The following is a 26,197-nucleotide window of genomic DNA, read 5'->3' on the forward strand; positions in this document are numbered from 1 at the left end:
ACAATTTGCATTTTAAATTTATTACAAATGGAGCTTTGAGCTTCAATACGATGCGATTAACGCGATCCAAACAAAAAAAAAACTGTATTAGAGCTTTTTTTACTACTCGAAAGACCAGAGTAACTCAAATATAGCATTTTTAATACTTTCGCCAAGATGACAACTTTATCTATAAATAGCACAGGATAAAAAAAATACGTATTTGCAATATTAGTTGGACAAATAAGAAGTTAAATTCAATTACGTCCCCCAAACTTACATAAGTATACTTATGTTTTTTTTTTCTATTTCAACGTTTTTGCGATCTTCTCACAAAAACAAAACCATATATGTATATCTATACATATCCAATCAAAATTTTACAAGATTAAAAAACCCATTTCCGCTTTACTCATTTAGTTCTGACCAATGAGAAAAATGTTAATCTCTTGTTTGTATTTCCATAATTCCATATCGTTCCTCGCAATTGTTGCCAACCCAAAAATCACATGTCATAGCTTAACATAACTTTAGAATTCGTAACTCTAGTTTTTCGTAACTTCGGTTTCGCGTAACTTTGACGCTCGTAACTCTGTCGCCCGTAACTCTGGTATTCGTAACTTCGTCGGTTTCCCATGAAAGAACTGTCCGACTGTGTTCTTATTTTCGACTTCTTCATCTTTAATTTTATCAATTTTATTGAAAAATCGCCCTCCATCGCCTTATAATCCATTAACACAACTGATCCACTTTTCGTCCCTGTCTTGTCGTCGGTTTTTTTTGGCTCCGGGATGTGAGTATAGTTTTATAACAAGAATAAAAAAAAATTGTTTGGCCATAAATTAAGTTCTCATAACGTAATAAAATTTTACACTGACATTTTGCCATCAAACGTTGCATTCAGCAGCAATGACTCACTGTTTATACATTTATACCACTTTTACTTCCCTTCTCTCGAACTCTCCACTCGTCAGCTAGCAAGCAATACAGAGCCCAGGGCTGTTGTGCAGCTTGTATATCCATCCCGCAGTACCTACTATATCCATAAGTTCGTGCCAATTGCACTTGTAAGTTGGCTTCCGATTTATGTGTATTCCAAACTCGTATACCTGTGCGACAGTTATTCGCATGCTTCAACCCCCTTTATCAAGGTAGTAAATTTAATTTTTGCAAAAAATATTTTTGTTTTGGGTAAAAAAAATGAAATAAACAAAAAAATAAATATTTCAAAAATAAATTCGTATGATGGCTGCAGTTGGGAAAAGACAGTGGGACAGCTAATTTCAGACAACTCAACTCCGGCCAACTCAACTCGAATGAGTTTTACTTAAAATTTCGTTTAAGCAAGGTCATAAGTTGTTTGTTTAGTTGATTTTGAGTCAAGTTAACCAAGTCGTGAGCTGATCTGAGTTAAGAAGATAAGCGATTTGAGTAAGCGGATGCTTTGTGATGAGTTGAGATGAGTTGAGTTGTCCCATTTTCATATCTAAATGAAAAACGAAGAAAAAAACTGTTATCTAATATATAAATCTTTAAACAAAATTAATTTATCTATGGGCATCTCCTGTTATGCTTTTTTTTTAAATCTAAGGTACACATGTACCTAATTTTGTTGTACCTATTTTCATGCAACCCTTAAAAAAAAGCCTTCATAATTATGTAAAACGAAATATCTTAAAACAGATTAGTTAGATTAAATTCGGCCTTGATGTAATTTTGTTATATGATGATATATCTGCACATCACGTGTTAGGGCCCAACAGTTTTATTTTGTTGATGACGTTTTTGTCATGTTTGCTGCTGGATATAATTGTTGATGATGATGACAATGACGACAAATGAGAATTTTCTTAAAAACAGAATTTTATTGAATCTGATTAGGATGGTTTGCTTATCAAAGTTATATCAATGTCACTGACAGTCGACAAGGGATTAGAGAGAGAGAAACATGACACACACACACACACAAACAAGATGGAATACAAGACAGGACATTTATTCGTCACAAAGGATTAAAATAAAATATCCTTTTACAATACAAAGGTTGTTGTTTTTGTTGTTGTTTTGAACAAAAAAAAAGGGGATGTATATTAGTCTGATGGGTTAGCAATTATAATAATCCTCCAAAAGAGGTGCGTTCATTTTCAGGTTGTTTTTTTGGAAAAAGTGATGGTCTTATTTATATCACTGGAGGCAGTTTTATTTTGGAACGTCGAAAACATTTGACATGTTGTCACAGACAAAAGCATAAGATTTCATGTGCAAGAGGGTTGTATAAAGTGGAGATATAATTTAATTTCAGAAATAGATGATATTAAAACAATAAATAAAGGATTAATTAAAGCTATTATGCTCTTATCGATATAATTGATTAATTAAAAAAATAAAAATGTGCAAGTTCATATTTAATTTTCATGACATTGAATTTTTCGTGGTAACATATTTTTTTGATGGAATATATTTTATTCTTATTACAAAGAATTTATAAAAACGATAAGGGAATTGGAAAATCTGCTATCTTGAACAAGAATTTGATTCGATTTGCATTGTATAACTCGATTGTGAGTCTCATCAATAAGGGGTGTGCTAAAGAGCGATTTTTAAAGAGCAGTGATCACAGTGAGCAGCATACAAAAAAAGCAGCTATTAATAGCTGCTATTTAATCACTCTTTAAATAGCTGTGATTTTTCCCGCAATACTTTTAAATAAAATACATTTATATGGACATGAAGAACAGAAACAGATATTTGGAAAAGAGAAGATAATTTTCAAAGAGCAGAAAACATTTTGTGAAAAAAAACGAAGAAATAAAAAAGAGCAGAGAGCATTTTTGCTTAGAAAGCAGTGAAATCATTAAAATCAAAGAAAATTTGTTATAAATTTGTTATTGCATTTTGGTAAGGTTTAGTACCGAGCAGCGAGCAGATATATTGAAGAACAATCGCAACTGTTCTCTACTCAGTGGAAGAGCAGACTGATTAAAAGCAGTTTTCGAAATAGCAGCCTCAGTCCTATCACCAATAAATAGCTCCGGCCCACAAATAAAAGTAGTCAGTTCTTTTGTCTGGACCTTCCTATTTTTATACATTTTTACGCACTAAATCCGAATCTGAAGTCAGTTTCGCCCGAACATCCTTGGGAGTTCTCATTTTTAACTCATCTGACGAAATACCCTGGCTACTTTTTTCACTTGTAGCAACATATTGTTTAAAGGGTTTCATTCCTAATGACATGATAAATAGTGTCAAAACTTGCATTATATACACGCTTCAAGGACTATTGCATATCCTGTTGAAATTTACCCAAGAGCATTTACAATATTTCAACAAGTGCTTGGAAACAAAACAAAAACAGCTTGCAGCAGCTTTTCAATTTACATCAAATTTTCCACAAAAAGCTGTCAGAAATATAAAAATTTAAAAGGAAAATCTCATCACAAAGTCAACTTTCCGCACTCGCATAATACTCAACAGAATATTTCCTTGAGTTTCCATATTATTTTTTTTTTTGCTCCTTCTCATTTTTTTCTGGAACATTTCATATTTATCCTTTGGGCATTAATTACACTTTGTGTCTGTTCATCCTAGCAACTTATCTTTCTTTTTTTTTTTATATATGTGTATGTGTGTGTGAACTTTTCATCATCATCAAAGTTTATAGTCGACAAGTATAGAAAAAAAAAAATTTTGAGAAAAATTAAACTTGTCCATTTGTCAGCTGTCATCCTCAATTTGACAGACAAGTCCAATGGCGATGTCAATTTTGTCCAAAATTCGTCCTTGTTTCGTCTTCAAATGTCTTCAAAAAAATATATGTATTATCCTACATACTCGCCAAGGGTGAAATATAAATAAAATAAACTTAAAACGAACAATAAACTGACATTAGTTTGGATGGGAGTAGAAAGTGTGGGGTGTGTAGTAGAGTTTCGTCAAAATTTCTCCCTGAACTATGATAAAAAATTACGTCCACTTCAAATTTCAATTTTCGTCCTTTCTCGCTTTCGCCTTTTCTCTATGAGAATTTTTTTTTTTTTTTTTTTTTGCTTTCTTTTTGTGTGTTTCATCCCAAGGAAACACAATGACAGGACACTAAAAGAGGAAGAAATTATAAAGTGTCACTAGGGATGATAAGTGGGACGAAAAGACGACCGACAATAACGTTTCAACTAAAAAAAAAAAAAAAACTCTCTCAAACACATATACTCTCTTTCTACTCACATCCTTGTGGACACATGAAAGTTGACAAAAAAGCAAAAAAAAAAAAAAAAATTATTTGACAACTCACAAGGACAACAGTGTAAAAATATATCAAAAAAGGACTAAAGGACAAACAAATATAATAAAAAAAAAAAAAATAGCAAAAAAAAAGAAAGATGTGGCAAAAATAAAATATGTGCACATCAAACGGACAGGACGGACAAACCATCGTCGTTTGTTGTTGTTGGACTCTGAGCCACCATTACGACAACGACAACTCACTCGTTCAGGACTAAAGTTTTAAGTTTAATTCTTGAACGTTCAACTTACTCTCAAAGGACATCACATGAAATACAGGACGAAGGACCATTCATTTTAAGTTTTGTTGCCCTTTTTTTTTTTGGTTGTGCTCTGATGTTCTCCTTAAATTGTTCTTCTTCATGATGGATATAAAGAGGGAACAGTAAAAAAAATATTTTAAAGAATTAAAAAAAAAAAAAAAAACATAACAAATAAAATAAGTTGATGAAGTAGTAGGCGGAAGGATAATAGAAGGATAAAGTTGACTTCGCACGCAAATAGAAATACGAAAAAAAAAATACCTTCAACAGAAATTGTTGTAATAATCCTTTGGCGGTTTATTATTTTTTATAAATATGTACACGGCAGTGGTGTCGATGTCCTTTTTTGGTCCTTTGGGTGGGTAAAAGGATATAAAAATAAACCCTTTCTTTAACTCAGTTACTCTTTTTAATTATTTCGAATGAGCATATGCTAACCAAACAGTCAAAACTTCGTATCTGCAATCAGGAGGAAGGTCCTTATAGAGAGAAAAATCCTTTCAAACTATTTCTTGATGTATTTTCTGGTATTTTATGCTGTTGCTTCATTTTTTCCCCCATTTAATGAGCTTTAAAATTAAAAATATTACACTGGTGTCAGAAGTGGGATAAACCAAATACGAGTTTTTCACTGTTTGTTGACTAAACATTGGATTCTGAAGAGAATGCTATCAAAAATCATACTTTTTGTGGAAAGCAGCTCAAGTTGATGTCAAGCTAAGGACGTGACAGGACATACATATTTTATTAAAAATATTTTTAAATATAAAATCGTGTGTTTTTTTTTGTATTTTTCATCCATCCATGTGTCTGTCCATCACAGCTCACAACTCACCTTCTTTCGTTTGATTGAAAATTTTTGACAGATTTAAGCTGACCAGGGCGAAGTGTGGAACATGAGGGCCATGAGGATGTTGGGGTTGGCACAGGACGACACCTGATTCCTTAATACTTCCTATATACACGCTGTGATATACTTTTTGTGAAGCAACAAAAAAAAAAAAGTATAGAGAGATGCCATCCATATTATAAACTTATACCAAGCAGATTGAATATAATATATATACATATATAAGAATATGTATGTATGTATTGAATACTCAACTGGAGTAGAGTCCTACCTTATATAGTTAGTAGAGTAGTAGTTGGGTTGTAATCCTCAGAGACATGCCACAACATAATATTCCCTTTCATATCAAGGATGTGGCCATCGGCTTGGACAGCTTGTCGATCTTTATTATGAAAGTTCAGAGCTAAGAGCTTGAGTTTCCGAGGAGGTGTGTGGTTTATACAACTGGTATACTTGGTGGTGGGCGAAAACTGTGGACATGTGGTTTTGTGGTTTTTTCTTCCTAAAACAAAACTTTCTCTTTTATATACGTTACGTATACACGATGACGATGATGATGATGATGGCAGTTTTTTTTTTTTTTTCTTACTTTAAATTGTAACAAAAATGCTTTCAGGATTGAACAAAAAAAAAAAAAAAAAATAAAAAAAAAAAAACAAAAACATAACAAGAGACAGGTTTATTTTCACAATTTTAATGGACAAACATTTTTTTTTTTTTTTGTTTCTTTTCAGAAAATGTATGGTTTTTTGATCGAAGGACAACAAGGTAAAACTATTAAATTTGACAGAAATGATTATTTTCTTAAAGGATCTCTCTAAATTGTTTTCGATGAAAGTGAAGTCACTTTTATCGAACATTTTTTTTTTCAGTTTTTATTTTTAAGGGTTGCCATGTTTTGAAATTGAGAGAAAAATGATTATTTAAGGAGTTATTTCCCTAAAATGTGGACAGGTTAAAATCTGTGCAGCAAACTGCTATTATGTTAACACAAGCAACATGTTGCCTGTAGTTTTGTTAATAAAAGTTTTCTTCTCTAAATTGTTCAATATAGTGCAAAGGTTCATAATGTTGCGGGAAAAGTTTGCAACACAATTTTGCAACATTAATTTGTTGCTAAAATTTTTTGATGAAGTTCGCTTTAAACCGATCAACAAGTCGGGTATGGGTCTTATTTTAAAAGGGACAACATGTTGCAGAAACATTTTTCTTTTTGACTCCTCATAGTATCAATTGGTACCAAGCTTAATGAAGCAACATAGGTCTAGGGATAACAATTTAACTTTTTCTTTCCAAAAAGAGTAAGAAAGTAGTTCAACAAAACATTTCTATGTGCTATGTTCTTGGGTGTGGGAACATTCAAAGCCTCAAAGTCACATATATTTTCGTTACTTTTTGAGGAAACAAATTGCATGCAGCAAAATGTTGAGTAAACAAAGTTTTTTGTGGGCATTTCTTCGATGATTTTTGTATTCTCGCAACTCAAGTCTACATTTTTCAAAAAAATAATGTTGCGGCAACATTTTTCTATTTTTTTTTTCTTGATTGGGAATAAGTGATAGACAAAATCAAGAGGAAACCAAATGTCATTTGAGGGCAAAAAAATATTGCGGCAACATTTTCCTTTTTCTTAAATGATTGATTTTCAACTGAACACACCATTAAGGCACTAGGAGTCTAATTTTAATTGGCTGAAAAATGCTGCAACAATTTAAAAAAATAAAATGTTGCAGCAACATTAAATTTATATTCATATCACTCATTGTCTCAAAATTAAGTTAAAGGTTTATTATACTTATATTGAGATTTACTATTAATTTTTTCATTTTAAAAATAGTCAAAAATAAGCATAAATTATCCTTTTTCATAGAGTATATCTTCCTTGAAGTAAAAATAGTGTTGCACAAAGTTTGTTTTTATTTTTTTCTTCCCATCTTGCCCTAAAGAGAAAGGACAACATACAACACTTTTCATTCATTCTGATGAACGACTAAAAAGAAAATTGTATTATAAAGTCGAGATGATTCAATCATCCTCAAGGAGTAGCTAACGCGCGTCCTTTTCCATCTGCTTGATGCAGTGACTGCAGTTGACTTTTATTCCCACATTACTAACAGCTAGCTGGCTTTTCTGAAGCTGCAGATAGGAAGGAAAAGATTTATGTTGCTTTTTTCTATTTTTTTTTTTTTTTTTTTTTTGCTTTTTTGTTGCGTCACTGTGAGTCTTGTCAGTCTTTTTCTTTTTTTAAATATATCTTATTGGATATGAAGGTGGACATGCGAATGCTTATCGTTAGGACAAAGTTTAATGCATTTAAATTGCACGGCATGTCCTTGTTTGTTTTATTTGAGTGGCATTTTTGATAAATAAATTTTGTAAGAATTCAGTTTAATGTGGGAAAGATGAAAAGATGTGTTAAAGGTTGTTGCAAAGATGCAAGATTAAAATTTTTGATTCCGAGTTTCGTTTCATCTGTTTTCTAACTGTTGCTTAAATATTGTTTCTGACCTACTTATGTTTGTATGCAAAATGTTTCTAGAGTTTTTAAACATATTTTTAATATGTTGCTAAGACAGTTCTGGGTTTTGTTTTTGGCTTTTGAATGTTTTAAAATATTTTTTTCAATGTTTCTCAACATTTGTATAATGTTGCTTCAACATTTTTCCACCAAGTTTAAAAAATATGTTTCTGTAACATGTTTTTTTAAGATTGTTAATCGTTAAAATGTTTGTATGCAAAATGTGTCCAGAGTTTTTAAACATATTTTTAATATGTTGCTAAGACAGTTCTGGGTTTCTTTTTGGCTTTTGAATTTTTTAAAATATTTTTTTCAATGTTTCTCAACATTTGTATAATGTTGCTTCAACATTTTTCCACCAAGTTTAAAAAATATGTTTCTGTAACATGTTTTTTTAAGATTGTTAATCGTTAAAATGTTTGTATGCAAAATGTTTCTACAGTTTTTAAACATATTTTTAATATGTTGCTAAGACAGTTCTGGGTTTCTTTTTGGCTTTTGAATTTTTTAAAATATTTTTTTCAATGTTTCTCAACATTTGTATAATGTTGCTTCAACATTTTTCCACCAAGTTTAAAAAATATGTTTCTGTAACATGTTTTTTTAAGATTCCCAATCGTTAAAATGTTGCATATACATGTTGCATTGTTTTTTTTTTATATATTTTAAAATCAATAAGCAACATTAAACTTCCATGAATCATGAACACTTTCAGCAACATTTATTTATTTATTTATTTTTGTTTTTTTTTTTTCAATAAATAAATAAATGTCACGACCTTTTTTTTTTATTTTATTTTTGAGATCACTCTCTGCCACCAAGAAGATGTGAAATCAGATGGAAACATGTTTCAATAAATAAAATTGAAAATTTTACGACAACTGATACGGTAATTTATTTCGATTCAATTGATGTCGCGAAGGATACGAATATGACTGCGCGCCAATATAAAATGGTGGCGCGACGCGACGGAAGCGTCAACGACAAGAGTTTGTTGTAGTAGAGTAGTAGTCACTGCTCTGGTTCAGAGAAAAACAAAAAGTTGCAAAAAAAAAAAAATAAATGAAATCACTAAAGGTGGTTAAGGTGATGCTGAAGCCTGTCGCTATGATGTTGATGGTGTCAGTGTCGTTGTCGGTGTCGTTTATACACTGTCGGATGTGTCGATGATGACAGAGACAAAGTCAAAAGCCCACCATCATATTTCCGCCATCCATGCCCCATAATAATGATAGCGCGCGCGGCGCACTGGTACCATTAACAGAAATTATTATCATTCAATTCATCGACGACTATACGAAACGATGATGATGATGATGACGACGACGACGCCATCGCCCGCCATATCGACAGCAACGACTGACTTTGTGTTCATTCGTGGATGCGAAGTATAGTAAAGTATAGTGCTAGTGTGTCCTGATTTCGCATGGTGGTGGTAGGTAGGTATGATGGCAGTGGTCATAAACGATAACTTACGTTGATTTTATGTTAATGTAGGTGTCAATTTCCATGGCATTTTGCGGTTCGTTTTTTGTCTTAATTTGAACAAATCGCGAAATAATAAAGTTTTATCGGTTTCATATTGATGATTGTGAATATATCTGAATTGCAAACACTTGTGTGTGTGAGTGTGTGGAACCAATGGCTATCGCACTCTTACACACCCACAATATGTGAATTGCTCATTGTTTTTTTTTTGTCTTTGATGGGCAAATATACTCAGCAGTAATTCTATTTTTAGTTTTTTTTTTCGCTATGCGAGAGACAAGGCAGAACTTTACTTTGATCAGACATTCACTTCACATTTTTTAAATGGCTGTAGTTGCAGGTTTTTCATGGCTTGAGTATGTCTAGATTCTGTCAAAATTCATTTAGTAAGTCCGCAAATACTTTATCAATCTTAAATAACTTAAACAAGTTTAAAAACTATAACCTAGTTAGTTTATGACTTTTTATAATAGAGGGCGCCTTACCACAGAAAGTTGTATAGCCTATAACCAGGAGACTATTAAGGTGCTTTCAACGATATCTCATGTGTCGAATTTTGATTTGAAGTTGAAGAGTTATGAAGGAACAAACAAACTCAAAAATAATTTTTTTTGCTCTTCCTAGTGCAGTAAAAAAAAGGATAAAAATTCCATTACGTTTTCACTTTTTCATACAGACTAAGCGTATAGTTATAACATCTAAGTAAAAATTAATGAAGTCTGCACGAAGAAGAAAAACCACCTAAAATCAAGCGGATTCCACTTTAAATAAAGCGGATTTTTTAATGCTATTTTGGCAAGATGACTTCCGTTTTAAAATAAGCGACAAATCTTATTTATTTCTTGAATGCGCAAATTTAAAATAAATCGACTTAATTTAAGCGGAAAACCATCTAAATTTAATGTGGAAACATTTTTATTAAAAATCGCCACTTTTAAGATGAAAGTTCACATTGAAATAAAATGAAGCTCACATTTAAATTAACAGAACTTAAGCGGATTCCACTTACTTTAAGCGGAAATCGTATATTGTTTTAAGAGGGTTGGATTTAAGGTGGACATTATCTTATTTTAAGGCGCCCTTTTTTCGCCTCGTGAAGCCCTAGTTCAATTATCTGATTGATAAAACTTTAATTCCGTGTCACCCTGTAAATTGATTTCTCTATTCTCTTAACCCATATAGGTATCGTAGTTTATATTTAAATCAAATGCAAGTTTGATTAATTCCATCAACTCGCCCCCTTTTTCCTCCTTCTCCGGATAAGATTATTTAGAGCAGAAAAATAGAAATTAATAAATATATAGCATGCGCCAGGTGAGTTATTATCTCAAGTTCATTATTACTTCCCCTTGAATGTCGGAATTAATTTCTATTCACCACAAACATTCATATAAGGAAAAATCCCTGCTACACCTTCCGTCTGTACTTTGTGTTGCTGCTTTTCACCGCATGCCATTAATCAACCCCAAAACCACCATTCTAGTATATGTTGCATACTCTTTTGCTCCCATTATATTATAGAAAATAACCCTTTTTCTGGGGTTTGATCCTTGTGGCCTGATAACACATTCTGACGGTCGACGAACAAATGGACGCACGACGGACAGATGGATTGACGCACCTTATGAACTTTTGTGCTCCTTTACATTTTCTCCAACAAAACGACAACAAAAAACTTCAACCCCCCCCTAAAACTATGCTATCTTTCTTTTATATCACAGCAATAAATTCAGTTCAGTCGAAACTGATAAAACGACATCATTAAGTCCTGTCACGTAACTTATGACAAATGTCAATCAATTTCTGTTTCAGTTCTTCGTCGATGGATGGAATGAAGTATTGGGTGGCTATATGTATTGTGGAGGAGGTTGTGTGTGTGTGTGTGTGTTTGTATCGTCGTCAAAGCTGTCAAATACTTTTGACGAATTCCAAGGGTTAGAATGTGGAACAACAAAGACAACAAATCATATAATGGAAAATGTGTGTTCTGATGAGTAAAAGTATATAGTTTGGTCGAAAGAATCCTTAGAAACTCGCATTAGTTATTGGGGCTTAAGGGGTTGCCAAGGGCATGGGGGAGTTTCGATGGACCTTGATGACGTGAGACATTGGGTGCAGCAAATAGAAACTGAAACAGAAGCAAAGCAGCAGCAAAAAGTGGTAGTGGGTGTTAGTTGATTTATTTCTTGTCAACATGAAATATAATAATAAATAAGGACCAAAGCTTCGAAGGGAGTTTGTTGCTTGGAGGACAAGAACTATCTTTGTAGGTATATGTACAACAACATCGACGACGACAACAACGGACGTCTACAATTTGACATGAGTAACATATTGGCAACATCGGCCAAATGAATTCGTCTTATAGAAGAAACGCGAGGAATTGCATGATGATGGAAGATACCCGCGTGTATGTCAGTAAATGAGCTTAATCCTTGGGGTCAAGTTTTATGTCGCCATGGAAAAACAGAAAGTCTTGTTGTTTTTATGATTTTCAATGATATCGGATAAGGGAGGAGTTAACCGATATCGATTTGGATTTTTTAAGGAAAAGGAAGTTAAAGCTGTTTATTTTCGACTGCAAAATTTGTTCATTTGTTCCATCAAAACACAGAAATTAAATTTAAGATGAGCATTTTTCACCTCTCCAATTCAACATCTTGAAGGCATTTATGTCATCAAATGGTCAAAATGAAATATTTAGACACCTGTCAGAATCTACCTACTGATTAAAACTTTAAGTTCAAACAAAAAATAGGTAGATCTTTATTTTATACCCAATAACCTAGTATTATGATATTTTGCCCCCATCTTCTTTTTTTTTTTATTATTAAGCTTTCCTTCAGGCTGAACGAAGCAGCTAGCAACTCCAAATGATTGTTCATTGTTTTGAATTAAAAAAATATATAATTTTTTGGCAATCATCCAAATCGAGCATTATTATTTCTTTTTTTTTTTGTTTTTTTTTGTCTTTTGGTTGATTCTACAAAAATGTCTTATTCATTTCTTTATGTTTGATATAACCTAGCTAGCTATTTATTCTTTTCACCTGTCATCGAGGATTATAAAAGTTTTACCCGTCCTGTTGTATTATAACCCCAACGAGCAAGGACTGACACAATGACAACCCACGACCGACGACACGAGGTCATTGTGGCGACATTTTGGGAGCGAAATATACAATTTTTTTTTTTATTTTTCTTATACGCAAAACAAAAGAAAATTCTATTTTGTGTCATCAAAAAATTAAAGATGGAACAGAAATTAAAAAAAAAAATTAATAGCAATAAAAATATGAGATAAAGGGTGTAGTGTAGGGTGGGTCAAAAAAATCGAAAATTTTTTTTTGATTTGGTACTCCGAAAAATCAATTGCTAGACCCCTCTAGAATATACACACCAAATATGAGCTCTTTATATTAATGGGAAGGTCCTCCGCTTTGCAATTTTCCATTTTTACATCAAGCTTCTACAAAAAAAAATAATTTTTTTATTAATTGACTTTTTAGCAAACCAATGCTCACTGATTTCAATAGTTTTCTTATGACCCGTATGCATTGCGATTTGGATACGAATATCTTCTAAACGGTTAAAGCAATCAATTTCATTCCAAGGAATTTTTTGTAGAACGTTTAAGCCCCTACAAGAATATATATTGCTAATTTGAAAATAATGAAGTTTCAGTGAATTAGAAATTTTTTAAAAATATAAAATGTTTTTATATTTTTTTTAACTTTGACCTCGAATATCTTTAGAATGGTTAGATTAATGAAAAAAGTTAACAAGACCTTTTTTGTGGAACAATCAATTTCCAACAAGAATATGTCTTGCGCGTTTGATCATTATAATTTTTCAATTTGTTACAAAATTAAGAACAAAAAACGAATTTTTAAAGATTTTCTCGATTTTTGGACCTCAAATATCTATTCAACGGTAAGATAAACGAAAAAAGTGTATAAGGTCTTTTTTGTAGAGCGTTCAGTTTCCTACAAGAATATGAAAAGAAATTTGCTAAAAAGTCAATTAATAAAAAATTTTTTTTTTTTTTTGTAGAAGCTAGATGTAAAAATGGAAAATTGCAGAGCGGAGGACCTTCCCATTAATATAAAGAGCTCATATTTGGTGTGTATATTCTAGAGGGGTCTAGCAATCGATTTTTCGGAGTACCAAATCAAAAAAAAATTTTTCGATTTTTTTGACCCACCCTAGTGTAGTGTTATCAACTTGAAATTGTAGCGGGAGAGGGATATTCAATATTCCCAAAATCACCATTTTTTTTTTGTTTGTCAAAATCTTAAAAGCCGTTTTTGAAAAAAAAAAATATTTTTAATTTAATTACGGATAGTGTGTCCCTTAATTTGAACACGTCTGATTTTTAATGAGTATACGAGCTCAAAAGTTTCCCAAATTAAAAAAGTATATTCCCTATATTGCAAGTAGTGATGGGCACTATCGAATTATTTGAACTATCGAATAGTTCATTCATCATTTATTCATTCGAATAAAAACTATCGAATAAACTATCAGATAAGAACTATCGAATAAACTATCGAATACAAATTATCGGATAAACTATGGAAAAAAAAAAACCATTCGAATGAAAAGACTATCGAATAAAAGAAACTATTCGAATGAAAAAACTATTCGAATGAAAATAGTAATGAATGAGTGAATAGTTTAAAACTATCGAATGAATGAATATTATACAACTATCGATAGTTTAATAGTTTTTATTCGATAGTTCCCATCACTAGTTGCAAGTCTCTGTTATTTACCAGTGCTGAATTAGTTTTCAATGTTTCCATACAAAATATCGAGAAATTACAGGTAGTTTTGAGGTGTTTTACTTAAATATTTGGTAAAACTGTAAAATTTAACAGAAATTTATCAAAATTTGCAAATGCAAAGCACTGAAAAAAAGTGAAGAAAACAATTATTTCATATTTTTTCAAACAACGACCGTAATTTTAGTTGTTTTAATATTGTTTCAAAAAATTTTAAATATTTTTTCGTTTACTCTTTATAGTGTTGAAGATAATTGCTAATTTTTCAAAAATTTTCTATCAGCTTTTACAGTTTCACTGAATTTTTTAGTAAAAGACTTCAAAAGTGCTTTTAATTTATTGATATTTTGTATGAAAAAATTGAAAATTAAACTTAAAACGTTGAGAAAATTTTTTTTTATTAAAAAACTTTTAAGCCCGTTTACTCATAAAAAGTAAGCCATGTTAAAAGTAAAAGGAACACCAATTTTGGTTTAATTTTTTTTTTTTTAAATTAAAAATTTTAATAAAACACTTGTTTAATTAAAAAATTCCTTCATTGTCAAAATTTCAAGAACTTGGGTTTTAAATTTTCTAATTATTTTAACCAAAAACAACCCCAAACTCAATTCAGTCCTCTCCCTCCTTCATACAATTCCTTCGTATAAATTGCTCCTTAATCGGTTGTCTATTTTTGAATTCTTAACGAGGCCATTCAAAAAAGGACAATAATTTAATGCAACATTAAAGATACAAATATGTCCTTCTCATATACAGGGTGTCCCAAAAGTAATGGATCAAACGAAATATGCAGATAGGCCAACTTTAGGGCTCTCAGAATTTGGTAACTTGTTCATCCCAAATCCTTACGGTTTTCAATTTAATGCAGTTTTTGTGAATTATCGAAAAATCTCGACTTTGCAACAGTATTTTGCTTCCTCCGGTCATAATTGATTTTTGTTTTTTACAATTCTTTCACTAAAACATTGCCTAATAATAAGAAATAATTATTTAATCAAAATATTTTTTATTTCATACGCCATTTTGCTGCAAATTATGTAACAGTTCCATGTTTTATAAAAACTCAATTTCTTACTTTTATTTGAGAGGAACATCCCGAAAAAAAATTGTATGGTGTGATACTGGTTTATTATTTTAAAAACTTGCCGTGTTATTGCACTTTTCAAAAATGTATAAAAATTTCCAAAGTTCAAATTAGAACGAAAGATATTACAATTTTAATGCAAAAAAACAGGGGTTTTCAGAGCAAAATAACAAACAAAAATCGAGGCTTTTATTCAAAAAGAAATAAACAAACAACAGTCGAGGAAATGTGTTTATTTTTCTTTGTTATTTTTCTCTGAAAAGGCCTGTTTTGTTGCATTAAAATTGTAATATCTTTTGTTCTAACTTCAAGTTTGGAAACTTTTATACATTTTTGAAAAGTGCAATAACACGGCAAGTTTTTAAAATAATTAACCTGTGTCACACCATACAAATTTTTTGCAGTGTGTTGCTCTGAAAAAAAATTAAGTAATTGAGTTTTTATAAAACATGGAACTGTTAATTAATTTGCAGCAAAATGGCGTATGAAATAAAAAATATTTTGATTAAATAATTATTTATTCTTATTAGCCAATGTTTTAGTGAAAGAATTGTAAAAAACAAAAATCAATTATGACCGGAGGAAGCAAAATACTGTTGCAAAGTCGAGATTTTTCGATAATTCACAAAAACTGCATTAAATTGAAAACCGTAAGGATTTGGGATGAACAAGTTACTAAATTCTGAGAGCCCTATAGTTGGCCTATCAGCATATTTCGTTTGATCCATTACTTTTGGGACACCCTGTATACTCAAGTGTTTTAAGAGTCTGAAATGTATATTTGAAAGGTTGGGCATATTTTCTCCATCAAAATAAATTTTTATTGTCAAACATATAAATATTTTCATGTTTGTATAAAAACCAAAGAAACAAAAAGGACCAACAAAAAAAAAAGGATATAATAATAATCATTTGATTGCAATTACTTTATAGTAACTAGTTGAACATTGTCACGCTAAGTGCGTTCATGCGTGCATGTGTATAGTCGAGTTATAATAGGAGCAAAAAGGATAATGATGGCATCTCATTTTATTTTTTTTTTTGTTTCGTTCTTAGCGTGCGTGCGTGCATATAGACATTGACCTTTATGTGTTTTTTGTTTTTTTTTTTTATGCTTTTAAGATAATATTGTTGACCCTTATGGCAGTTAACATGGTCAATAAAAATCAATGATTTGAAGATGAAACGACGAATGGTACTTTAAGTGATTGCACAGCGATTTTAAAAGGATATAGACATTTATTGTATAGTTGGTGTTTATTTGGGATTTTTTTTAACTTTTACCACTGTGCTTTAAAATAATTGCGAAATTTTAAGTAGGTATGTACTTTTCTTAAAACCAATGCACTTTTTAAAAGAGTCACATTTCATGAACTGATTTTCTTAACCAGCTAACCGATTTACAGGAACATAATCCCTCTTTTTTTCGAGCGTTTTTTTTTCAACAAAGAGGAGTCATACAAAGCTTGGTTATCAATCATTTCAGCAAAACGGCACTAAGCCCCCTCAATTCCTTTCTTCGAATGTTACGAACTTAATTTTTGTGACCGTTAAAAACCGGAAGACATTTTTCTCACCATGACTTTTACCGATAAGCTCAGGTAATCATAATTTGTTCCCCTTTTCTCTGTTAATTTTCAGAAAAAAAAAAAAATCCAAATGAAATCAAGAAATGTTTAATTGAATCATTCAATCACCTTTCAATCCCTTCGTTTCACTCCACTTTATACGCAACCAAATGCAAAATGATGCACAATCCCAATCAAAATGATTAACCAACTTAATTCTAAAGAAAATAATAAGAAAAATTGCGCACATTTAATACATCACTTCCTTTCCATTGGGCCTTTTTAAAAATTATTACGAATATTAAATAAAGCCTATACGTTTTGCAAAAAAGATAACGCCTGTTGCTTTTGTTGCTGGGTTAAGTAAGGGGAGAGAAGTGAGTTTACAAAGGATCATCAAGAACAGCGAATGCATTCATAAGATAAAAAAAAAAAAAATTATAAAAAAATAACCGTCAGAGCTCTCGAGGAGGAAGGAGATTTATTTCACTCATTTCCTTAGAGTTTTTCTCAATCTTACGCTCAAAATTCTTCTTCAAGTGGCCTGCCATGGATCCATCTTTCTTGTGTGTTATGCGTGCATATCCATGATCCATGTTCGTGTAATATACGTAAAGAAACTCTGTATCACTGGATTTGGGACTGAAAGGGACTTTTCTCAACGGGCTGTTTATTACCTTCTCTAAACTAGAATCAAACCTGATTCTTAAAGGCTTTTGTAAGACTGAAATTTGTTAACTAATCTTTCGAAAATATTTACGAAATCTGTCCCCCACCCTCTAATTGGAAGTTCCCAGAATAGCTAGTGTCCTTTATTCAGTTAAAAATGTGGATAAGAATAAAATTCCCAAAAGTTTCTTGCAAATATTCCAATTTTTTTAAGAAAACTTCCCTCCACAGTTTTTTTTTTAAATTCTTCTATTTTGGAAGTTAAAATTGTGGAAACAAATCCTAGAACTTTTCAAAAATATTCTGATTTCTAAGAAAATTTCCCTTCATAGAAACACTTTTTTAAAAGAAATTTTCTATTTTGACAGTGCGAAAATAAATTCGCAATAGTTTTTCTCGAATTTAAAAAACAGAATTTCTCTCCACAGAAACATCTTTTTTTAAGAACTTCTCCAATTAAATTATAAATAATGTGGAAAAAACTTACCAACATTTTCTCAAAAATATCTCTGATTTAAATTAAAATTTCTCACCGCAAGAAACACTACTTCTTTTAAAAAAATTTCTATAGAGTATTTGTCCTTCCACAGAAAAATTTTTTTAAGAAATTCTCTTAATTGAAAGTTGAAACTGCGGGAAAAAAAATGTTCCAAAAGTTTTTCAAAAATATCCCCAATTTTAAAGAAAATTTCCCTTCGCAGGAAACACTCCATTTTTAAGAAATCCTCTATTTTAATTTAGAAAGAGAGTGAAATATTTTCTAGTAAAAAAAACAAATGTTTGCTATTCAAGTGACCCGCAGTGTAAATACCCACTTTGTTTGAGAATTGAACACGTTAATCGTCGTCCATCAGTCATGTGAATCCTGAGTATCCAGTGAATTACTGAGTATCCAGTATCTGAGTGCATAATTCCATCATTTTAGCGAATGCTCGCTTGTTGCTGTCTGTCCGTCTGTCCAGCATCATTGCTGGCTGGCTGACCTCCTCTCTGCTCTCACACTCTCTCTCTGTCTTTATGGCGGAATAAGTTATGGGCAGGCATTTCCTCTGAATTCCTCTTGCTTCACGAGGCCATATCAGCTTAGCAGCAGTGGGAAACGCAGAAAAGCCTCATTTGAACGCTAAGAGAAAACTGATTCCAAGCGATCCATCTGCTGTCTTTCTGCTGAGAATATCAGCGGCGATTCGGTGTGGTGGCGAAGCAGGGAAATAGAGGTTCAAATGAAACTGGCGTTGGTTCCTCAGCGTCGATCAGTATATGGTGGTAATTTTTCACTCAATTCAGAATGATGGCGTTTTTCCTTTTCCATTCCCATCTCCAATTGCAATCCCATCACTATGCGGCTATCCCGTGACAGCTGGGGCGAGAGAGAGAGAGAGAGAGTGGTGGAAGCTTTTGCCACGCCACTGTGTACACGCTCGCGTTGGCCAATCGTTGGTCCATCTGTCTGTGTGGTTTCTGTGAATTGCGTCCGTCCGTCCATCGCGAGTCTTCTGTCCGAACCGTGTTCATCTTTGTTTTGTGTATATCTATATGCACAGTTGGCGTGTTGTAGTTCTCGGATGCGGATTCGAATTCGGATTTCGAGGCCATGTTCCAAATGGCTGCCAAAGTTCCTCTCACACTGATCAACTGCTGCTGCAACTCTCTCGGTCGCTCTCACTGATTGATTAATTGATATCCAAAGTTAATTGCCTTTCAGATTATTTATGAGTTATTTATGGAGGCCCGACTTGAACGTTGTTGAATCTTTTTGAATGTGTATACAATTGTACATGCTATCATGAGCTGCCACAAATTTTAGCTTCAACTTCAGCCTTGATGCAGTGGTGAGGTGTGGTGGTGGTATGGCGGCATGGTGCGCCATTCCTTTGGCTACTCCTCTGTTTTGATCGTGCAGTGCGAGCACTTGAAGTGCTGCAAATCAGTGGGATTTTTTTTTTTTATTTAGGTGGCGTGGTTGTAGCAGCAACAAAGTGTTGCACCAACTGCTTGAATCAACTTAAGCACGTAATTTAAGAAAAAAAAAAAAAAAAAAAAACGGTGAATGTCGATCAATTTGACAGTTAATTTTGATCGTTTGTGAATTTCATATTTTTTTTTCATTTATAGTGTTAAGGTGAGCAATTTGTCGATTAAAATCACTCAATGATTTTTCGATAAAATTGTGGATAATTTTCTTAAAGAAATGTTGGTGCAGTTTGTATGAATAATAAATAATATCTTAAGTTTTAACATCTCTTATCTTTTGTGTTGCAAAGTCTAACAAAACTTTCGGGTTGGGGTCAAAATTCTGCCGGGGTCAAAATTCTGATTTCAAAATTCTGCTTTACAAAATTCTGCTTTCAAATTTCTGCTTTTCAAAATTCTGTTTTTCAAAATACTGTTTTTCAAAATTCTGCTTTTCATAATTCTGCTTTTCAAAATTCTGCAAGAAATAAAAAAGGGTTTGGAAAATGTTAAAAAGCGCGCGCTTTTAATGCTTTTATGCTATAAAAAAAAAAAAAAACAGAATTAGCAGAATTTTTTTGTTCAAATATAATGCTGGCAGAATTTTGAAAAGCAGAATTTTAAAAAGCAGAATTTTGAAAAACAGAATAGAAAAAAAGCAGAATTTTGAAAAACAGAATTTTCGCAGAATTTTGAAAAGCAGAATTTTGAAGCCAGAATTTTGACCCGATCCCAAAACTTTCTTTTAGCAGGAGTTCTTATTTTCATTCACATGGAAAAATTTTTTTTTTAATCATATACCTACTCAAAATATAAGACTTTTCAACGGGTTGGGGTCGAAATTCTGTATGTTGCAAAATTCTGTATTCAAAATACTGTATTCCAAAATGCTGTATGTCAAAATTCTGTATGTGCAAAATGCTGTAGGAACAAAATCCTGAAAGTCAAAATTCTGTATAGCAAAATTCTGGTTGGTCAAAATACTGTATTTCAAAATTCTGTACATCAAAATTCTGTAAATCAAAATGCTGTAAAAAAATATCGTTTTGATAATGTAAAAAAGTGCGCGCGCACTTTTTTACATTATCAAAACGATATTTTTTTACAGCATTTTTACAGAATTTTGATATACAGTATTTTGCCGTACAGAATTTTACAAAACAGAATTTTGCATGTCAGTATTTTGTTGATACAGTATTTTGACGTACAGAATTTTGTATTTACAGTATAATGACGTACAGAATTATGGTATTACAGTATTTTGACCCCACAGAATTTTGTCGTACAGAATTTTGACAAGCAGAATTATGACCCGCTCCCCTTTTCAACCACAGTCATTCTTGTCCACTATCTAGTTCTCATGACAGAAGAATATTGTTTTTTCTAGTAACATTAACATCACTAAAATTTTTAGCAAAAAAAACATTTTTATTACAAAAATATAAGCTCTTATAAAGCTCTTATACGAGCTTGTAAATGGTGTTGAGCATTCATGAAAGATTAGTCTTTAAATTTTCACACCTAAAAACATGTTGCACGTTTAGAAAAAAAAAAGTCTTTTACGACTCTTATATTGAACAGTTTTTATTCACATTAAAAGATTAGTAGAGATTTTATAAATTTTAAATTAACCAAGTCTTATAAAACTTACTATACATTTAATCAGTTGTATTCTTAGATAGAGGTCGTTCAAATAACTTTTAATTTTTGATATCTTAAACTTTCATACGAATCTTACCAATCGGAGTTTTTTTTGGCTTCTAGTGGTCATACAGCCTACAAGAAACATAATTTACAATAAATATAATTACTTATACACAGTATAAGAGTGTATAATATTATTTGCATTAGCATTTGTAATGGTAATTTTGTGGAACTAAGGAAGCCTTGGCTAATAGCAACCTATTAAGTAGATATCTTAAAAGAATGTAACAAAAAACAAAAAAAATTATGAATTAAAACAAAAAAGTTTCTGAATTCGTAAAAAGCTCTTATACTCATCGAGAAGTTAATTTCCAAAGCCAATATTTTTTTAAAAAGAATTATATCAACTTCATCTCAAAATATTAAAATAAATATATAAATCATAACTCAATGTTTGCATGTATTAAGAAGTCTTATACAACTCTTATACTACTACTTTTTATCTTCATAATCAAAATTGAAAATGCATGGTTCCAACTAAATTGTTTTGCCCCAAATTTCCGGCACCTCAGCCACTGTTTTATGGCAAAATATTAAAAAAAAATATATAAATCATAACTCAACGTTTGCATGTACTAAGAAGTCTTATACAACTCTTATACTACTACTTTTTATCTTTATAATCAAAATTGAAAATGCATGGTTACAACTAAATTGTTTTGCCACAAGTCAGCCTCTGTTTTATACATCTCTTGGACAGGTGCCATATATATTTCTTATAATTTTTTCCAGAGAAATTACCAACATTGAGTATTTCTAACAATTTAAATCATGCTCATCAAAAAAATGCTATTCAAACCGTCAATTTAATCTACCTTGATTAGTAATTTTGGCATATTTCAAATTATTTCTAGACTAGTTATGTGTGATTTCATCTTGTCCAAAAATTTATTGAATTGACCTCCTCTCTTCCCAATTTTTGGTGACATATTCAATATACATACAAAAACAAAACCCAAATGAGAATTAGCAAAAAAAAAAAAAAAAAAAAAAAAATTGCTCCTGACATTTCGCTAATGACTGATTTGATTTGTGTCCATTATTTTGCCATTAAAATCTGCCGCCGATAACTTTTGTCCATAATTCACGAATAGGTTTGGCAAGAGTTTGGGGAGGGGTTTCTGTTTGTGGGTTGTTCAAACCTCCATATGTATGCAATGGGTAATTGTTTCCATTATAATATTTTCTCCGACATATTTTTTTTTTTTTTTTTGTTTCCTTTTCATTCCCCCTAAAAATCATCTCATGGGGCTTTAACGAAATTATTGTGAGCCTGGATATGGCTGTTTCGAACGTTATATGATGGTTGGCTTAACATTAATGGCATTTCATCATTTGTGTACCTATATTATAATACCTACCAACTGCATCACCCTCAACCCTCCCTTTGCGCCAGTCTCGATTTCTATCATTTATTTATTAATATTCGAAAAATTAATTAAACATTTCCTGGACCGGCTAGTGACACGCTCATTGAGGCTGCATTTGAATTATGTCAACTTTTACTTCATTATATGTACCAAAAAAGAGACGATGATGGCGATGACGAAGAAGGGATGAACGGTCACTGGAAGCAGGACGAATGCCAGCAATACCGAAAAGTAAAATGTCAAATTGAAAGAGAGAAATTGCTAAGGAAGGGTAAAAGGAACAAAATATAAAAATGTCCTGAAATTGATTCCTTATATACAACCCAGACGTGTAGAAGTGATGCACGCAGTTGTATAGTCAAGTCAGTGAGTTGGTTCATTGGACTTTGTGGCCAGAAAGTTCAATCGAACAAGAAGTCGGTCTAAACTCTGGCATGTCATGCTCAGCACAATCACATGTAAGCAGGAACATCAAAAAGATAGATGTACCCTTTCTCATAGAGCTTGACTGGCAGACAAGACAAATATCGAATCTAACCGAGAAGAAGGATGTTAAAGGATCATCATCATCATCATCATCGTCATCATCCCCCTGCTGGAACAACAAATGCCATTTAAATATATCCCAACAAAAACATACAAAACAACCCAGCAAAGAAGAAGAAGATGAAGAAGCGAGAGTATAGTATCTCTAAAACCTCTCTATATCTCGTACACTAACTTACTGACTGACATGTCCAAGTCTCGATACTATGGGGTAAATTATATGGGGAAAGATATATCCTTGCAAGAGAAGTAAAAGCTTGAATTACAAACCGTTTTACGATTGATGAGTAGATTCCTAACGTCCTTGTTCGGACGTTAAGGCATGCCATTCAAATCAACATCACTTCTCTTTCAGATGGAAATGGGGGGTACCTATAAGAATTTATATAAATGGTAGGAGGGAGAGTTCTCGAAGTCGAGGTGTGTAGTTCCACATTCTTCCTTTGATCCATTTTTTGAAGTTCAAAGTTTTTTTGGAGAAAATGCAGATGTTTCGATGATGAAGAAGAATTCCATCAGTTTTCAAAATTTTTGAAAAAAAAGAGACTTAACTTATAAAATGCATCTCCTTTCGAATCATTCTAGGGTTTCAGAGAAGAAGCCAGGACGAAAGGTTCAAATTTGCCTGAACTGATGGACATGAACAATCTGTTTGAAACTTATTACTTCTGAGGGAAAGAGTGTACTTTAAATGATTGTATGTGAGTATGGAATACAAATATTCAAACTATATTGAAAGGCAAATAGGGTTGCCAGGTGGACGTGGTTAACCTTGATATAAAGATTAATTCTCCACAGGAGTTGTATGAAGCAGAGATCAGAAATAAATCTCAACCTTTTGAAAGGTTCCTTAATAACTCTTATTTGTCGCCATTTTCAATAAAGCTCATAAAATAACCTTTATTTTTAAAAAAGAAAAATTTCGGTCAAGGTCTGAGAGAAACCTTTATTTTGTATTTTTTTAAGTTTCGGTCAACCAGTGAGATTTATCGCTGAGAGAAAAAAATAAATCTTATATTCTCAGCTACCCGATAGTGGTATAATCGGGTTTTTGGATTTTTTTCAAAATTCCGAGAAAATCGGGTTTGGTTGGGGTAAATTTTTTTTCTCGAAAAATCCCCGAATCTTTGAACGCTCCTGGAAGCTAAACCGCTTGAGAGCAATTTTTGGGAGATTGCCAAATGATAGCTTGTGTCATGGGCCTACGCTTTGCTCATTGTCAGATTTTTAAAAAATCATCTTCAATGTTAAACCGCCACATCATGCCTATTTTTTCAGAATCGGGCTTAACTTTTTTTTACCTTTAAGTTCTCCCGGTTTGAGAACGCGTGCACCTACAGGGATGGGAGTTGTACCCAAATGTAGGCTAGAACCCCAGCTACCTTTTGGCATTTTTCAAACTTCATTCATTTTCAGTTTTTTCAAAATTCCGAGATATATAGCCGTTTGAAGTTGGGTGGGCGAAAACGTTTCTGGAAGCTGGACGCTTTGACTTAGATATTAGAAAATCGGTCTCCTTAAATATTCGAAATCGCATTGGTTGTGCTTATCGTCCCAGTGACTCAAATAAAAAAAAACAACAAATTTTTTCAATATTTAAAATAATATCTGCCTCGATACTTTTAAACTTACTTCTTATTCTGCTCACTCTGGCAACTCTTAAAAAACCCACAGATAAAACATAGACCTCAAGCTTATTCTCAAACCATTCCCAAAATCCATCCTCTTTCTCATTCCAATTTTGAGAAAGAAAATTTCAAGTCATTTTCCATATACTCTCAACTCTCGTTTTCAATATTCTTTGAGTTTTCCATTTCAAAAACATCCATGGTAATAATTTCTAAAGATATCACCGAGCAAACATGATGGTAGCTTAATAGTGTCATGTCAGGACACACCATCCAAATCTACCTAAACCACACCACTCTTCTTCGAAGATGCTAAAGAATCCTTTTTTAAACTTTGATGGTATTGGTTTGGTATTAGATATACTACTAAACGATTTTATTATTAGAAAGTGTACTTCGTCGTCGTCCATTCCTTTTAAATGATTCCGAAAACCCAGTTAAGAAAGTCAATGACAATGTTTTTAAGGCATATGCATCCAGTCCAGAGAATATATTCTAAGTGATGGCGATAAAGAAGGAAGAAAATGCATGTTCCAAAGGATTCTTCTTATGGTCTTTCTCCTCAAAAACGACCACAACACACTGACACATACGCATACAAATACACCTTAACATCTTGTGTCTTTCAAAAAACTTTTATAGTGTCTCCTAAGTGACATGACAAAAGACAGATGGACAGTGAACCCAGACAGACTGACAGTTAGACATAAACGGGTTTGGGAGTAGAGTAGGTTCTCGTATACCTACCTACATAAAATGCTAGACGGACTTTGGCCTAAAGATTGACAACCAGAGTAATATAAATGCAGGACCAAGCAGGACATCTCTGGGTTTCGGGTTTTATAAGAAGCAGCAGCAGCATCATATAGCGAACCATCAAGCCCACATTATATGAACTCTATCATGGAACATAGAAAACCCTGTCCGAGGATTTATTGGATTCAGAAGGTTTTTGTAGACAGAAGAAAATATTTCCCACACACATTTATCCATATATGGAAGACTGATATATAACCAAAACGCATCCAAAAAGGATATGTTGTCGTGTCGTCATGATGAGAGCATGAGCAGCTAATGCATTTCACTTTATATTGCAGTCTTGTCAAGAAAACCCTACCAGAATATAAAGAAAAAGGCTAAAAGAAGTGAGAGACCCATACCCCCAAAGAAAAAAGGACATAAAGTCCTTGAAAAAAGAAAATGATAAAGAAGAAAATGAATATCTTCCAAGACTTTGAAAGGTGGATGGATTGTGGTTGGGTAGAGTCCATCAAATCCATAGTTATGTGTCAATCAAATGGCTTTGTGGAGTTAAGTTTTTGTGAATTAGAAAGGACACCAAGAGGGATAAGGTTTGAGGTTTTTTAAGAAGAATTTAAATAAAAGCTTGTGATGTAATCTATTTGGAATATTCAAGAAAATTTTATAGAATAGGAAATGTTTATAGAATTTAAATTGATTTTCTCTTAAAAAAAAATAAATCAAAGACATTTGATAAGAAATGACAGATTTAATG

General features: G+C 32.2%; 1 protein-coding gene across 2 annotated transcripts in view; it reads right to left on the reverse strand.

The window, feature by feature from the left end:
- LOC129919419 (protein tiptop) overlaps nucleotides 1-26,197 on the reverse strand; it is a 308,853-nt gene that overhangs the window by 222,996 nt on the left and 59,660 nt on the right. The window lies entirely within an intron of this gene.

The sequence above is a fragment of the Episyrphus balteatus genome, chromosome 4 (genome assembly GCF_945859705.1).
Source record: "Episyrphus balteatus chromosome 4, idEpiBalt1.1, whole genome shotgun sequence".
NCBI lineage: Eukaryota > Metazoa > Arthropoda > Insecta > Diptera > Syrphidae > Episyrphus > Episyrphus balteatus.